This window comes from Zingiber officinale, chromosome 3B (genome assembly GCF_018446385.1).
Source record: "Zingiber officinale cultivar Zhangliang chromosome 3B, Zo_v1.1, whole genome shotgun sequence".
Taxonomy (NCBI): Eukaryota; Viridiplantae; Streptophyta; class Magnoliopsida; order Zingiberales; family Zingiberaceae; genus Zingiber; species Zingiber officinale.
Window position 1 is genome coordinate 89,265,276 of NC_055991.1, and position 12,748 is coordinate 89,278,023.

Sequence of the window (12,748 nt, forward strand, 5' to 3'; positions counted from 1 at the left end):
AAGAACCTTTAAATTACTCTCTTGTAGGTCTGTAGATCGTAGATTCATGGACGAATTTTGTCCAACTGTGTCTGAAATCGTTGCCTACTACAAACTTGACTCACTTGTCTACTTAGAACGGGATATCAACTATGACTTGGTCTCTGAGTTTTATAACAACCTTCATCAGATTCCTAATGATGTAGGTTATAAAACAAGAGTTGCTAAGCGGACTCTTGATTTCAGTTTCTCATCCTTCTTTGAATATCTCGATTGTCGGAGGTGTTCCGGTAATGTCTTTTCGATATTTCCTGATCTACTAGACCCCCTACCCTCACCTTTTGATGTCACACCTGACTCCGTCTATGAGTATTTCTTCAGACAACCTAGACCGGGTGGGCTTGATGAGCTAGATGTTGACTTTCCTACTTTTGCAGCCTTGAGATTATCTCCTCAAGACTACATTCTTTTTAAAATTGTCACAAACTGCCTTCCGCCTATCACATCTAAACCATTGTCTGAGATCCGACCATATCATTGCCTGATGCTTTATGGATTGCGTCGACGTCTCGACTTTGACATCATATCTAGCATCTACTCTTCGATCATCTCCTATAGTGAGCCGAGCGGCTACACTGTTTATATGCCTTATGGGTATATAATTACAGATTGGCTCGCGACCCTTCAGATTGATGTCTCTAAGGGTAGATTAATTAAGATGGTCAGACAGGATTGCAGACTTGGGAAGCGGGCATTTTCCAAGTCTGGAATCATAGGACAAAATGGGGGCGTTCGGTGGAAGGATGGGAGGGCACTAGGTGAGTTACCACGGGGACCTCCACGACAGGTTGCTCCTGTTGCTGCTCCTCCTGCTGCCGACGATGGAGAGGCCAATCCTGATCTGCGCTGGCAGATCGCCGAGCTGGAGAGTCGCTTTGATCGGCACGATGAGCCGCTGGTTGCTGAGCTTCACGGGCTGCCCGTCCGGATTGACCAGTGCTACGATGATTTATGCAGTCAGCAGCTGGCGACACATCAGACGATTATGGATTAGATGGCCAGATACCCACCTCTGCAGGATTTCCCGGGCTATCCATCCTCGAGCAGCGACATGCCACCTCAGGGACCCATTCCTCCAGTTGATGATGCTGATGCTCCTCATGATGAGGAGGCTGATTGATATACATTGTTCCATGATGTCATTTTGACTGTCTATGTTTTGGATGTTGGTTGTTGGATTTTTATGTCAGACCTGGATATTTGCTGCTTTTATCTATTTATGCTGTTCATTTTCTTATCTTTCTTTATGTTTCACTCCTTATTGATTTTTAATATGCTGTTCATATGTCATGTCTTGTATGTCTCTCTTTTCTTTATCACTGTCTTATAATACACTTAGAGGGTGTTCTAGGTGAATTAAGAAAACGACAGTATGGGTTAAGGGGGAGTCTTTTCAAGTTTTCTTACCTAATTCGCATCTTTTCGGTGTTTGACAAAGGAGGAGAGAATAACTAAGTTTAGAGATAAATGAAAGTTTGGCTTTAGGGGGAGGATCTTGATTCCCCTAAAATTAGGGAAATATGGAAATATGAACATTTCTGATCTAAACTTAAATCGTGTTGTCAAACAACAAAAAGGGGGAGATTGTTGATACAGTCTAACCTGGTTGTTGTTTTGATGTTGACACTGATTTAAGTTTGTATCAGACATTAATTAAACTCAGACTGATTGATGATCAAGGTTGATCATGAGGAGAGGAAAAGTCCAAGTACGGATACTTGGCACGCAAAGTCAGAGAGGGCTCGGTAGCTCATTCTCTGGACCGGACGAAGTCGGAGAGGGCTCAGCAGCTCGTTCTCCGGACTAGGTCAGAGAGGGCTCGGTAGCTTGTTCTCTGGACCAGACGAAGTCGGAGAGGGCTCGGCAGCTCGTTCTCTGGACTAGGTCAGAGAGGGCTCGGTAGCTCGTTCTCAGCTCGGTAGCTCGTTCTATGGACCGGACGAAGTCGAAGAGGGCTCGGCTGGCTCGCGAAGTCGAGAGGGCTTGGTAGCTCGTTCTCTGGACCAGGAAGATGTTTAGGGCTGGGAGGCTCTAAAACTAACACAGAGGCTATGGATCGGTCCATTGGCCGATCCAAGGAAACTGGTTGTCGGATCGGTCCACGGACCGATCCAAGGATATTTGTTTCTGATCGGCGTGGACGATCAGAACCACACGTAAAGTTTCGGTTATCCGATCGATCTGGACCGATCGAACCCGTACATTTCAGGTTATCTGATCGGCTGCACCGATCGAAAGAAGCGATCATAAACGCCGGGACTCAGCGAGGGTGGATCGGCGTGGACCGATCCACATAGCCGATCGGTCCACGCATCGATCGATTTTCCTGACTGATCAGGATGTGTCCTGATCGGTCCAGAGAGCCATGGATCGGTCTCCTGACCGATCCACAGCGATGACATTTGTATTCTGCTGTCTTTCTGCAACTTCTGATTTCTCTGAACTAACGATCTGCTGTGAGCTTTTTGAGTTACAGGTTGCAGGTATCATGACGATGCTTGAATTCAAATTAAGGTCTATCAGAGGAATAAGACAAAATGGTTTTTCTACTGAGCTTGGCTGCAAATGGTGCATTTGAAGCATCAACGGATACTGGCGATCTGGGTATGTTCTGGCCGCAATCAGCTTGACTCCTTGGCATTGGTTCGAGCTCAGAAGACACCAGTGAAGACCATGGATGGTATTGGTGTGAGTTCAGAGGACTAGATGAGGAGGAGGAGTGATTGGCGATGCCTGAGTTGATTGCAGTGGTTCGATACAGGTTGCAGCGATTCTATGCAGCTTGCAATGATTCGATGCAGGCAAACGCAGTGAAGAAAGAAGAGAAATAAGAAGGAGAAAGAAGAGAGGTTGAGGTAATGTTTTTGCATTGCAAACTCTCTGTCGTCGATTAAGCAAGGGCGGTGTGTGTTTTAGCTCTTGGCTGAGGAATCCTTCTGTCTTTGCGCGTTGTTTTCATTGTGGCTGTGAGTTCATTTGTTCATTCCTTTAGCCACAAAGCTCTGTAAGTCTGTGCTTATTTTCATATCATTTTCTGTGACTTTTGTGGAGAGGTTGCTCCACCGAGAAGGAGAAATACTTAGCCGGAATTTGTCCGTGGTGTGATCTACTGAAAGATCAAGGGATCGTCCACCTTACGGACACGCCGAGGAGTAGGGGCAAGTTATCCCCGAACCTCGTACATCGTTTTGTTAGTGTTGGTTGGTTTTCTTTCCTTGCATCAGTTTTTGTTTTATTTATTTCCGCTGTGCTAACCAAGTTTTGTGGGAAAATTCTTTGAGTTTTAGTGGTGGCTATTCACACCCCCCCTCTAGCCATCCGAAGATCCTAACAGTAATCATGCTGCTGATGGGCCCGACATCTCTACGTGCTATGCGCGCATCCCTAACTAAACCCGGGTTTGCAAGTCCTAAATTTAGTAGGGTTACTAGGTTATCTGAACCTAGGGACGACTATGGGAGCCCAACCCAATGGATATCCAATCCAGTACAGTGCCACTGAGAAAGTAAAATACTGAACATAAGCTAATAATTCTTGTCTTGCTTTTACTAGGTTGTCTAACCCAGAACTAGGTTATCTGAACCTAGGGGCAACTGTGGGAGCCCACCCATTGGACGTCTAGTCCCATAAAAGCTGTAGAAAGACTAAATAAGCTGTAAAAATACTTCTATTGCATTCATCTAAGCTATTAAAATGCCTATGGTGTCATTTAACTTAGCTAAGCATTTAATCAAACGCTTGATGTGCGCTAATTCACACCCTATTACTGAAAATCTGTATACGGCTAAAACAATGCATACAAACATACGACTAGCTACTTATATTGCAGGTGAGGGGTTTCTTACCTCCTGTGCTAGTTTCTTACGATTCTAGTCGCTAGTTTTCCAGTGGAGACGATTCCCTTGATGATCCTCTTGCGTCTACGTACTCTTCTCGTGGAGAGGAACGCCCTCGTGTCGGAGTCGTCGCCGGAAAGAGCCCTTATGACCCTAGGGATGGAACCCTAGGCTTGCTTGTGGTTGGCGCTGAGAGATGAGGGAGAAGAGAGGGGCGGCATGACTAGGGTGAGGGTGAGTTGCCGAAACATGAATAAAAACCAATCCCCACTTAAGTTTCCTATTTATATTAAGTGGTTAATTCGGCCAACTTAAATATAAATATAATTGATTCCCTCTTCTTTCAGCACGGCCCTGCTGGGTTCACTTGGTTACTAGAGTTCACCATAAGTCGTAGGACCCAATAGGTCTCGGGTTCAATTCCCGCGTAGGCTATTTTACCATTCTATTTATTTTTGCTACTTCGGCTATTCTAAAAATGCTATAAAAATATCCTAAAATTCCAGAAAAATACTAGGATATTTCTAATAATTATTTGAGAATTTTCGGGCGTTACAAGAATGGTTAGATAGAATATAAACATAATTGATACAGATTACAAAATGTTCAACTAGAAAACCAAAATTCAATGAAGAAAGCAAACAATTGATATAACTCTTTAGAATAAGGAAAATAATAGGAAGTTTGAAATCCCTATCCCACAATTCCAAAGATGTGACAACCTTTTTCAAAGATTTGATAATAAATGTTTATTACAAAAGGTTAAATTTCCAACTGCTTTTATAATCCCTATTGTTGGTGTGGAAAGCATCCGACAATCGAACCGGTATTTTGATTATGTCAAAGGGTTTAAGTTAAGTTGGTTTATTATCTAATGTGTGTGAATGAGGTTACAGGAAAGTCCTAACTGCGGTTAGGCAGGTGGAAAACGCTAGGGTGTGGTAACCCTAGCTCCTAGGGGGTGATAACCCTAGGTGGTGGAAATCCCTAAGGGGCGATAACCTTAGGTCCTAGGGGGTGGTAACTCTAGGTGGAGGAAAACCCTAAGGGGCGGCAACCTTAGGTCCTAGGGGTGGTAACCCTAGGTGATGGAAATCCTAAGGGGGGGGCGGGTAACCTTAGGTCCTAGGGGGAGGTAACCCTAGGTGGCAGAAAACCTTAGGGGGTGGTAACCCTAGGTCCTATGGGGTGGTAACACTAGGAAGAAAGTCCAGTCAGTCTGGAGGACTGGATTGGCAACAGGTATGCTCTCCTGAGTGGAGTAGGTGAGAACGTGTTCCCCATGGAGGGAATAGTAGGCGTCGGTTCGACCTAGGGTTTCCGGTAGGAAATCCGAAGTTTGAGCCGGACAACCTAAAAGCAGTCAACTTATTTGTTTTATTTGCTATTTGTCTAACTCTGTTGAAACAAAAATTTCTGCAGGGTCAGACTCAGCCATGATCTGATGACCAAACAACTTAATTGGTCGATCGAACCGTAGCACAGAAGGATCAGATTTCCATATTACAGACTGGGTTCGGTCGAGTGATCGGTCGATCGAACCTAGGGATCAGTCGACCGAACCAAGGATGAGAGTTGACCAGATCGAAGCCAGGGGGATTGGATCGGATGAGGAGGTCATCTGATCGGTCGACCAAACCTTGGGATCGGTCGATCGAACTAAGGATAGGACTTGACCAGATCGAAGCGGAGTGAGCGGATCAGATGAGGAGGAGATCATCTGATCGGTCAACCGAACGTGGTTATCGGTCGACCGATTTGCTTCGGGTCAAACTTGATCCCGAGCTTTGAGGATCTAGATCAGTCCTGCAGAGACTATGAAAGGAGCCTCGGGAAGGAGCTTCGAGAACAACGAAAACTGAACAACCTGTACTCTTGTACGCTGCTCTGTACGCTCCAACTACGCTCTACGACTCCGACAACTGACGATGACTGTCTTCATCTATTTGTACTGTCGGTATAAATTATTTTTTGCATAACCTATACTTTATAGATGTATATTTGCGAACTTATAGTGATTACCCAAAGTAAACGCTTAACGAGCATGGACCTTGGAGTAGAAGTCGCCCAAGGCTCCGAACCAAGTAAAAATACTTGGGTCTTCTTGTGTGTGTTTTATTTGTTATTCCGTTGCATTACTCGAACATTTTCAAATTCGATATGTGAAAGCCATGAGCGCTATTCACCCCCCTCTAGCGCGTCTCGATCCAACAATTAGTGTCAGAGCGGGGTCGCTTCGATTTGGTGCAACCACCAGTCAAGCACATCTTCGTGGTGCTTTTCAGTTTTTCGAAGTCGATCGGAACCGGTATTCTTGTCGTCTTCCGATCCAATTTTTTTTTCATAATCGAATTTGTCTCAAAGTTGGTGCAACACCACTCAAGATCGCATAGTAATTTCTTTTTAAACAGCACTACTAATCCATGATCAAGTCCTAGGACATGCTTCTTTCTCTTTTTTTTTTTTGTGCTAGATGACTCTCCAAGAAGGCTTTAGCACCGCTCGACTACCGCTCTTCACCAGAGATGACTTCGATTACTGGAAGGGTCGAATGGAGGCATACCTTTAGACTCACTTTGAAGTCTGGGTAATCGTCAAAACTGGTCTGGAACTACCAATTGACGACACCGGCAAACCAATACCATACAAGAACTGGGACGCGACTCTGATCAAGAAAGTAGAAGCCAAGACCAAAACAATCTGCACCGTCCCATGTGGACTGACGAAGGAGGAGTTGAACCGCGTCGACCCGTTCTCGAGCGCCAAAGAACTTTTGGGAGAAGCTAATTGAATTACACGAAGGAACATCTGATACCAAGGTAAGTAAGAGGGATCTCATTTTCAATAAACTATATAATATTAAAATGTAGGAAGGTGAAATGACGAGCCATCTACACGGCCGCATTCAAGATCTTCTCAACGGTCTCCACGCAATGGGACAAAAGGTAGAAAACAGAGATATAATAAGGTATTCCCTAAATACTTTTCCAAGGAATACCTTGTGGGCGTCCATGGTAGATGCTTACAAGGTATCCAAGGATCTTTCTTCAATTAAATTAGATGAACTATTTGTAGAATTCGAATTGCATGAACAGATTAACTCACGTCCAGCCGAGAATGGTATAGCTTTGGTTGCAGGTACAGGCAGAGCGCGCGAGTCAAAACCAAGGCGCAGAACTGAACCGGATGCAGAAGAAGAACTAAATTCAGACGATGACAACGACGAGCTCACGGCCGAACTCGTCAACCTAGTGAGGAAGCTCTACAAAAAGAAAAAAGGCTTCAACAAAAAGGATGTCAAAAAGGTAATTTAGTCCAAGGAGGCCCAATCAAACTCAAAGATGAAAGTCGAAGTCACCTACTACGGATGCAACCAGAAGGGGCACATCAAGGCGAACTATCTGAACCAGAAAGATGTGAAGACACCAAGAAGGAAGAAGGCTCTGAAGGTGACCTGGGATGAGTCTTCTTCAGAAGAGTCGGACGATGAAGAACTCAAACAAACAAGTTTTCTTACAATGACGGCCTGGGACCAAATCAACGAATCCAGAAGTGAGGATGAATCGGAAGGTAAGTCCGAGAGAAGCCATGGATCCGTATCCGTTTCCGAAGGGCCTAACCCCTTTGTAAGTACGTCTTGATTATATAACTTGATTAATTATTTAATGCATAAATTAGCTAAATCTAATGTTCAGATAAAGTCGCTTCTAAGGGAGATAACATCCCTTAAAGAAGTGACTCATTCTAAATCCTTGACTGACTCTATTCAGACTAGAACCTCAACTCAAGTCCAAAAGCTTGAGGAAGAGAATTCCAGTCTGAAAACTCAAGTCAAGGATTTGAAGATTATATTGGAACGGGTTACACTGGGTTCCAAGAATCTTGACTTGATTCTTAGAAAACAGAAAGTCATATACAATCGATCTGGACTAGGGTTTAAAGCTAACCGATCTTATTTATCGCTTGTTAATAGACCTAATAGAAAGGTAGTCCTAGCATGGGTACCTAAGTCCAACTTGGTCAATCAAGTTAGACTTGGTCAATATTGGGTCCCCAAGGATCGAGTTCATTACCTTGATAGACCATATCGAGGCTATGATCTAGGGGGAACCAATAGAAAAACTATCTTGATAAATAGATAAAATTTCTTGATGATTGTTTATTTTCTTTTCTTTATAAAATGCATGATTAGACTAGGATATTTTAAGGACCTAGGCGTAATTTACACTTGATTAGTTAGTCCTAGGAGTTTCAAAAAGAAAATTAAATATATATTTTCTTTGAAAGGCTCTGTCTAGAAGTGGTGGATGATCCCATACCCAAGAAGGCCTAGTGCCTCACCACAGCCTGGGAGCCAATCTGTGAAATGTGTATTTAATTGACTAATTGGAAAACCTAAGTCTAACTCAAATATAAATTAATCCTTAGACATAATCTAAATTAAAGATAACCATCTCACAAAATTACTTAAGATTTCCTGATTGATAACTTAGAATCGAGTGAGATGGATCTAGGATGAATCTAGTCAAAATTGATTTAATTTAACTATTCAGTTAATTTAACTAATTAATTTAACTATTTGGTTAATTAATTCAACTATTTAATTAACTTAATAAATTAATCAACTTAATAATTAACTTAAATTATCAACATAAATTAATCAACTTAATAATTAACTTAAATTATCAACATAGATTATCAACTTAATAATTAACTTAATAGATTATCTACTTAAAAATTAACTCACCATAAATTAATCAACTTAATAATTAACTTAAATTATCAACATAAATTAATCAACTTAATAATTAACTTAAATTATCAACATAGATTATCAACTTAATAATTAACTAAAATTATCAACTTAATAATTAACTTAAATTATTAACAATCATCTTAATTAGTAACTTAATAAACCATCTCATAATCACCCATAGGAATACCATGTTTGATCATTTAGATTGGGTGAGATGGAACATTAAATTGATTTCAATCTAACTATCTTCTGAATCCATTAAATTGACCCAAATCAAATACTTTATGTAGGAACATAAAGATTTGGATCAATGGATGCTAGATAGTGGATGCTCTAGACACATGACTGGAGATAGATTGAAATTCACTAAGCTAAAACTCAAGAACCTAGGGTCTGTTGCATTCGGCAACGACGGAACCCTTAAGGTAATCAGAGTAGGTAATATTCAATTAAATTCCAATTTTTACATTCGAAAAGTCTTATTGGTTGAACTGTTTAGTTTTAATTTACTTAGTATTAGCCAATTATGTGACTCAGGATATCTAGTCACATTTTCAAAAACTGAGTGCATAATTAAGAACATTAATAATTCTGAAATCACACTTAAGGGTATTAGGAAAACCAACATCTATTCTATATATCTACCAACTTCCTCTCTAGAGTGTTTGTTAACACAACAAGAGGAAACTGATTTGTGACACAAGAGACTGGGTCACACTCACACCAGACTTATTTCAAAAATAAGTCAAAATGGTTTAGTGAGAGGTTTGCCCAAATTAAAATTTACTGAAAATTTAATTTGTAATGCTTGTCAACAGGGTAAACAAACCAAATCAATCCACAAATTAACCAACTTAAATAGAACTACCTCGATACTTGAGCTCCTTCACTTAGACCTATTTGATTCACATGGAGCCAAGTCACTACGTAAAAACCAATATTGCTTAGTAATAATTGATGATTACTCAAGATTTACTTGGGTAAAATTCCTTAAAACTAAAGATGAAACCTTTGAAGTCTTTAAAATCTTTTGTAAATTAATAGAAAATGAAAAAGAAACTCAGATAAAAAGAATTAGAACTGACCATGGGGGAGAATTTGAAAACCACAAGTTCATTGAATTTTGTTAAATTAATGGGTATAAACACGAATTTTTATGTCCTAGGACCCCCCAACAGAATGGTCTAGTCGAAGGTAAAAATAGAACTCTACAAGAAGTGGCTAGGACCATGCTGAATGAATATTATTTATCCAATCAATTCTGGGTTGAGGTAATTAATACTGCATGCTATATACAAAATAGAATTTTAATTAATAAAATTTAAAATAAAACACCTTATGAAATATATTATAATAAAATTCCTAACTTAAACTATTTAAAAGTATTTGGGTGTAAAGTGTTCATCTTAAACACCAAGGACTACTTAGGGAAATTCACGTCAAAAACAACCCCAGAAATATTTTTAGGATACTCAACAACTAGTAGGGTATATAGAGTTTATAATAAAAACACCCTAAAAGTTGAAGAAACAATAAATGTAATTTTTTATGAAGAAAATAACTTATCCAATGTAATAAATGAAAATATTAATCCAGAAAATATTAACTCAAGAAACATAGAAGATGATGAAGAAATTCAACTTAAACCTAGTGAAGAACAAGAACTAGTTACTAACCCAAATTTAAGACCAACAAAAACAAATACCAATCACCCATCTGACCAAATTTTGGGTGACCCAACTCTAGGAATCAGAACTAGGTCATCTTATAGAAACCTAAGACAAATAGCCCTTATTTTCAAAATTGAACCCAAAACTATAGATGAAGGCCTACCAGACCCATACTGAACATTAGCAATGCAAGAGGAATTAGCCCAATTTGAAAAAAACCAGGTTTGGGAACTAGTACCTAAACCCATTAATAAAACCATAATTGATACTAAATGAGTTTTTAGGAACAAATTAAATGATCAGGGTGAAATAGTTAGAAACAAAGCAAGATTAGTAACTAAAGGGTTCAACCAAGTAGAAGGGTTAGACTATGATGAGACCTACGCCCCTATAGCCAGACTTGAATCTATTAGGTTGTTGCTGACCTATGCAGCACATAAAGAATTCTAGCTATATCAAATGGATGTAAAATCCACTTTCTTAAACAGATTCATCAAAGAAGAAGTATATGTAAGCCAACCCTCAGGATTTAAAGACTTAGAACATCCAAACCATGTTTTTAGGCTAAAAAAGGCCCTATATGGACTAAAACAAGCAACTAGGGCTTGATATGAGCGTTTATCTAATTATCTAATATCAAAAGGGTTCAACCAAGGTCAGATAGATCCAACCCTATTTGTAAAAACCTTAGAAGAAGACATTTTCATAGTCCAAATTTATGTAGATGATATAATTTTTGGATCAACCAACTCTAAATTTTTAAAAGAATTTACCAAATTAATGGAAAATAAATTTGAAATGAGTTTGGTAGGTGAACTTAACTTTTTCCTAGGTTTACAAATTAAATAAACCAAAGATGAAATTTATATTTTTCAAACTAAATATGCTAAGGAATTAATTAGAAAATTTGGAATGGAAAATTTAAAAAATATTAATACTCCAATGGCTACTAACATTAATATGGACTCTGACTTAGAAGGAAAACCAGTAGACTTGAAATAGTATCGAAGTGCGATAGGAAGTCTACTGTACATAACAGCTAGTCGACCGGATACCCTTTTTGCAGTAGGTATGTGTGCAAGATACCAATCTTGTGCAAAAGAGTCTCACCTAACATACGTCAAAAGAATACTTAGTTATATTAAGGGAACTTTAAATATAGGAATCTGGTACCCTAGGTCTTGCACCTTTGACCTAACTGGCTATTCTGACTCACACTATGCTGGGTGTAAACTAGATAGAAAGAGCACAAGTGGTAACTGTCAATTTCTAGGTCAGTGCTTAGTAAGTTGGTCAAGCAGAAAGTAACACTGTGTTGCTCTATCCACTACTGAAGCTGAGTATATAACCTTAGGTGAATATGCATCTCAATTATTATGGATGATGCATACCCTAAAAGACTATCAACTAGAATATCAAAATACTAAGATTTTAATTGATAACATAAGTTCAATCAATCTAACCAAGAACACAATTCATCACTCAAGGACTAAACATATAGAAGTAAATCCCCACTTTGTAAGGGATCACGTAGCTAAGGGTGATATTGTACTTAACTATGTTGAGTCAAAATCAAACCTAGCTGACATATTCACAAAACCCTTACCTGAACTTGAGTTCAGTGCACTTAGAAGACAAATAGGAATGTGCTTAGTAGAATTTAATTTATTACTATATTTTTAATCAGCTTGTTTTTTCGTTTTAAAATCCTAGGAAAAATATTTTTCAAAACTCCAACTTTTGTTAGTTTTTCAAAAAATTGGTTTAACCTAGGAATTTACCCCCTAGAATCATGTACCCCTACTTTTAGCCAGAGCATTTCACAAACACCCTAGGTCTAACTTGCTTGGTTTTGAAAACACCTAGAATGGTGTGAGATGCATAGGGTACTGCCTGGACTTCAGTATGCTTATGTCTGCGCATCGACATAAGTCTGGGCTATAAACACCAAATTTACATTGATCAAGTTAAGTTATCCTGTCTTAGTCAAAACTAACTAGATCACTAACTTAAGTTGACTAACCAAGTGAAAACCGTTACCCTCTAGGTAAACAGCTTGTAGCTAATGGTTAGACACGTGGCTAAGGAAATTAAGTTACTCATGCTTGGGCTGTAGGACTTTTTGGAAAGAGAACTAACTTTTTTGTATTCTTTATGGTTCTAAGTGAAAAATGTCCTTAGTTAAAATTTTACATTATTTTCAAGTTAAGTATTTTTCAAATTTAACTAAATTTTGAATATCTAAAAATTTCTTTTTTGCTCTTTAAACTAAAATTTTTTTAAAAAAATTGGCTAAGTGATCTTTTCAAAGATAAATCAGTTTCTTTGCTAAATTTTCTCTCCAAACCTTTTTGAGCAATTTGTTAAGGAAAAGTTTCTTTTCAAAATCAGATTACTTTAATTACTTATCTCAAAAGCTAAGTATTTTTTTATTATACTCCCTTCAT